This window comes from Anabrus simplex, chromosome 1, assembly GCF_040414725.1.
Source record: "Anabrus simplex isolate iqAnaSimp1 chromosome 1, ASM4041472v1, whole genome shotgun sequence".
NCBI lineage: Eukaryota > Metazoa > Arthropoda > Insecta > Orthoptera > Tettigoniidae > Anabrus > Anabrus simplex.
The window spans coordinates 1,501,736,030-1,501,742,029 of record NC_090265.1 but is presented as its reverse complement, the minus strand read 5'-3'; positions in this window follow the sequence as shown (position 1 = coordinate 1,501,742,029).

Sequence of the window (6,000 nt, the reverse complement as noted above, 5' to 3'; positions counted from 1 at the left end):
CTAAATCTACCACCTACCTACGACTGTAATGTGGAGGCAAGTTTTCCATCTGTGGCAGCGGCAAATAAGCGTGCATTAGAAGAACCTTCAGGTAACATCGATAAGAAGCAAGCAGTAACACCAGAAAATGCTACAGGTAATGTTTCACAACAGATATCTTCTCCCAGTGATTCAGGGTCTAGCTCAGCTTCTAGTCAAGGTGATAGTGTTTCTGATATGAATGTGGAACCAGCTGTGCTTCCTCCTCAAAATAGCGGGGCACAGCCTCGGCTCAGTTCATATGAATATAACAAGGCTAACCGGTATCACATTGACTCTTCAGGGCCTTACTACATCTATGTGGAAGGGAAAGAAGGAAACATAGGTAAACTACATCCGATGGCGTTTGGTAAAATCATTTATCGAGAGTGTCCATCTCAACGTCGAAATATCAAAGATATTTATTCCATCGGGAAAAATCGTCTTAAAATGGAATTTCATTCAGCAGAGGCAGCAAACTGGTTCGTTAGTTCTACTTTCTTTTCCAAACATCAATTAGAAGGTTACATTCCGTCTCATGTCATAACTCGACAGGGTGTCATTCGTGACGTACATACAGAAATAGAGGAAGACGAACTATTACAAGTGATAGATTCTTCTGTTAAAATCAGACGAGTCCGTCGTATGTTCAGGCGCACAATGAAGGACAATGTTTCAACTGCTGTTCCAATACGGACTTGTGTGGTTACTTTTGACTCTCAGACGCTGCCAGACAGTGTATCAATATATGGGGCACGTTGTGAGGTTTCTCCATATGTGGCTCCAGTACGTATTTGCTATAATTGCTTGCGCTTCGGCCACATAAGTAAACACTGTCGTTCACAGGGCAGATGCAGTAACTGTGGTGTGTCGCATACTCCAAACCCCTGCTCATTGCCTCAGCCTCAATGCGTACACTGTCAAGGTCAACACAGTGCCCTCAGTAAAGAGTGCCCGGAGTATAACAAACGATTAGAGATAAACGAGGTTTCGGCCAAATATAACATGCCATTCAAGGAAGCTAAGGAAGCTGTTATGAAAAAGTCATATGCTGAAGTCGTTCAGCCATTACCTCTCACACATGAGCAAGCTTTTCCGCCATTACCAAGACACCAAAATCACAAAATTACCGTATTCCAACCTAGGCGAACTCCTCCGACGTTACCCAGACCATCTATCCCCCACCCACCAGTATTTTACCATCCCCATGAAGTCAGTGGGGGTCCAGTGGGCCCCAACCCTTATCCACCTCAGCCGCACTTAATAGCACCCCGCAGTGCAAGTCCCTTGCCTGGCAGCTCTTCTCAACCACCACTTACTTCATCAGAATCCCTTATTACTGGTATCCTTAACCTAGTTACACAGCTTCTACACGGAATTCTCCTATCCAATCGTGGTATCCCTTCGGCATCGGAACTTCGCGAAATGATAACACAGAACATTCATGGAAGCTTTTAAAATATTACAGTGGAATAGCCAATCAGCGCTGGCTCATAAACACAGTCTTCAAAAAGAATTACATGATCGGCACATCAACTTGGCAGCTTTATCCGAGACTTGGTTTCGCGCTGGTATACCAGTTCGGTTTCCTGGATATAGTGTTCTGCGTTCAGACAGAGATGATGGATATGGAGGAAGTGGTCTGTTAATAGGCAACAATATTCGTCACAGAGCAATACCCCTTACATTTCCCGGAGCTCTTTCATTCCAAGTGGTAGCGGCTCGTATCTTCCTCCCTACGGTGGCATTTACATTAATATCTATCTATTGCCCATCACGTATTGTAATTCAACCAGGCGAATGGGACGGTTTAATGAACCAACTGGAGCCTCCATACATTATATGTGGAGATCTGAACGCCCATAGTGTAGCTTGGGGATGTGCTTATACGGACCGTGCTGGAATAGCCCTGCAAAATATGATGGATGACTACAACCTGGTCATACTCAACGACGGTAGTCCTACCCTAATATCTCGGCCTGGACATCGACCTTCGGCAGTAGATGTAACTATTTGTTCTCCAGCCATCGCTGCCAACCTAACCTGGGAAGCACGACGATACTCCCTGGGATCTGATCATCTTCCTATCGAAATTCATTTACAAAATAGCTACGCCTTACCTACAACCTTCTACCCAACCACAAAATGGAACACCAAACGAGCGAATTGGATTGCCTTCAGCGAGAACATAGACTCCGAACTTCGTACTGCAACTCTCCCTAAAGATCCACTTCCAAGGTACGCCAGTTTAATACACATCATAAATGCGGCAGCTTCGGTTAGTATCCCAGTGAAACAGCCTACTTGTTTTCCAAAACATCCCCCTACGCCGTGGTGGGACACAGAATGTTCCCGAATGATTGCAAGAAGGAAACTTGCTTTTAAACAATATCGACGCCTTTCTTCCTGGGAGAATTATTCTAATTATCAACGTATCAACGCACAGGTCAAAAGATTTTTAAAACAGAAAAAGCGATCCAGTTGGCGAAGATACTGTGAAGAAATTAGCAGAGAAACCCCACTTACTACAATCTGGAATAAAGTAAGATCCTTGAAAGGGGTGGGGAGTAGCTCCCCACGTTCTTCGTTTCCGTCTGATTGCGTCGAGACTTTTCATAGTCACATTGCTCCACCGACTGTACCGCAGTTGCCCGGTTGGCGCTTTTCACCGAACTGGGATCGCACTCATTTTCTGTTACGGCCATTTACTTATACGGAACTCCAACAGGCGTTAAAATGTAACAATAACACTGCCCCTGGTAAGGACTACATCCAGTATTCGATGTTATCCCATCTCCCTCGCACAGCCCATGTTCTATTACTAGACATTTTTAACAACATTTGGACACGGGAAGAATTACCTTTGGACTGGATTACTCAAATTGTCATCCCTATTCTGAAGCCTGGAAAGGACCCTAGTGACCCTTCTTCTTACAGAGCAATAGCTCTTTCCTCGTGTGTGGTAAAGACTCTGGAAAGGATGGTGAAAACACGACTTGAGTGGTGGTTAGAACACCAGCAGCTGCTTCCTCAGTCGCAGTATGGATTCCGCCGTGGGAGAGGAACATTGGACCCTCTCAGTATCTTCACTTCTGCAATAGAACATGCTTTTGCGATTAATGGATATCTTACGGCTCTTTCACTGGATATCAGCTCAGCTTATGATAACGTCAGTATTCCGGTTCTCTTCAGTAAGCTTGAAGCATTCCATATCCCTCCAGCTTTTATATATGGTCTTCAGACATTGCTACACGAACGATATATCTACGTACGAGATGGACACAGTCGTTTACATGGCCCTCGTCGCGTGTGTAAAGGTCTCCCACAGGGTGCTGTGCTCAGCCCGCTTTTGTATACAATTTATACTGCTGATCTTGAGCATCTGTTCAGCCCCTCGATTCACGTTTTACAATATGCGGATGATGTCTGTATTTACACTACTTCCTCTAGCTTCGAGGTTACATCTCTCCGTTTACATTACGTGGCCTGCGAACTGGCAAAATGGTTGCATAATAATGGACTTGAATTGTCTCCATCGAAATCTACTGTGGTGACTTTTACCCGGAAGAGGACTTTACCTCAGCTTGGTGATATCCATTTAGGACCATTCACATTTCCAGTGAAATCATCATTCCGCCTCTTGGGTATGCACTTTGATAGTCGACTAAATTGGAGTTGCCATATTGCTCACCTTCTTCCAAAAATTGAACGAGCGATTAATATTCTCCGCTTTGTGACCCGTACCTGGTGGGGAGCAGATCCTGTAATACTTTTGACTTTGTATCGTTCTATGATACGCTCCATGATTGATTATGGGTGTTTTTTGTATGGGAATGCTCCTGCATACGTCACGAAGAAACTCGACACCATACAATTTTGGGCGATCCGCATCTGTTTGGGTGTTATGAGATCCACACCAACAAATGCTCTCTTAATAGAAGCTGGAGAATTATCTTTGCAAATGCGCCGAGAAATGCTAGGCAAGAAATTTCTTTTACAACGTTCTGCTATTTCACAGCATCCCATTCTTATTGCACTTCAACGATTGACCGTTATCGCGGAGAGACATGGTCGACGCTCACGATACAAGCCACAGCTTCTGTTATGCTGCTACAACGAACTGAACATGATTTTCGCACTAACTCTCAAAACACGAACCATGCCCGGATTTGAAGCCAGCTTTCAGTGTTCTTCATATCGACTGCCGATATACTATCTACCTAGATATCTCACCACAGAACCTCGTACACAGAACTGCATTCCGGCTCTGATTCGCTCCATGTGGCCCAATAGTACTTATATCTTTACGGATGGTTCCAAATTCGCCGACTCGGTAGGATATGCATATTACTGCCAACAAACGGGAGAATGTGGTAGCTTCAAACTGCCGCCCGAAACCTCTATATATACAGCGGAAATTTTAGCTATATGTGCTGCACTTCGTTTTTGTCAAAACAAGCGATTTGATTCTGCTCTCATCATTACGGACTCCCAAAGTGTTCTGCAGAAATTACAAAATCTCAAGTGGAATCTCCAAACGCATGGTTACTTGTATGACATCGTGGAGCGAGCTGTTAACATCTACTCGTCTGGTTGCTCCATAGCATTTCTTTGGGTCAAAGGACATAGTGGAATTTTCGGCAATGAAAAAGCTGATGTACTAGCCAAACGTGGTGCATCGGAAGGGCTATTTACAGCGCTGCAACTTCCATGGATGGATTTTATTCCCACTATTCGACAACAAATTCGTCACAAATGGTCTACGGAATGGGAAACATCTCAACTGCATAAAGGTAGAGCCTATGCTCTCGTACAACCCAACATTCCTCCTAAGCCATGGTATTATAAGTTTCATCGGTCACGAGGTCTAACGGTATCCGTCATCCGAATGCGGCTCAATCATGGATCCTTCCCTTCACATCTCTATCGCATAGGAGTTTTGGCTTCACCACGCTGTCGATGTCAGTATGCGGAGGATGGCGATCTCAACCACATTTTGTTTAAGTGTGGCCTTTATGAAGCTTCTCGCAGCCGCTTTTTATCTGAACTATCTGCTCTACAAGTGCCGTTCCCGACCAGCGCTGCATTGGTGTTGCACGGTGAAAACAATTCAGTTCTCAATGCTGTGATGAACTTTTTGAGAACCGCGGAAATAAGAATTTGACTTTGTGCTTTCCGCATTGTTGCCAGAGTTGGGTAGTATTTTGTGTTGTGTTTTGTTTTGTTTTGTGTTTTGTTTGTTCTCCCCCTCTTCTTCCGGAAGAGAGCTTAAGTGTCGTGTTCTCTACTTGAAGACTGTGACAATCTGATTTTCATTCTTGTATGTCCTTTACACTGACAATTTATTTTTTATATGTGTGCAGTGAGTGTTCCTTGTACATAGAGGATGGCCAAATGTTGTACCAACAAAGGTCATTTAAATAAATTAAAAAAAAAAAGTAACTTGCACATTCATGCTAGGGAATCCTTCCCTGTTTACATAATCATCTCCAAACATGGAAGGTTTTTAAATGTGTATGTGAGTGCAGTCTAACGCACCGATGACTGAGGTATTTGAAACCTATTTGACCATTTCACTTTAGCCTCATCCATGGTTCGTAAATCAAACGGAAACTTTATCCATTGGTGTGCCTTCCCCATTACGCTATCAGCGACGCTATTTATAGTCCTGCAGACTGTTGTATAGTGAACTTCCAGACCCACTCAATCTGACATCACACTCCCACCTGATCATCAGACAACACCATCCACAATCACACCACCCCCACTCACTGACTCCCTGCCTCATCCCGAGCCCGGAAGTGAGACCCCTTCAATCTCACAACCGGACAAGGACATACAATCCAAACATACTCAAACTGGGGGCAGGCGTAACAAACCTGTCCCCAAGACCAAGCCTACACCAACACCTAACACTTCCAACACAACCATACGTCCCCGCCCACCCTCACTCATAACCCAGTGCTTCAATTGCCTTAAAGT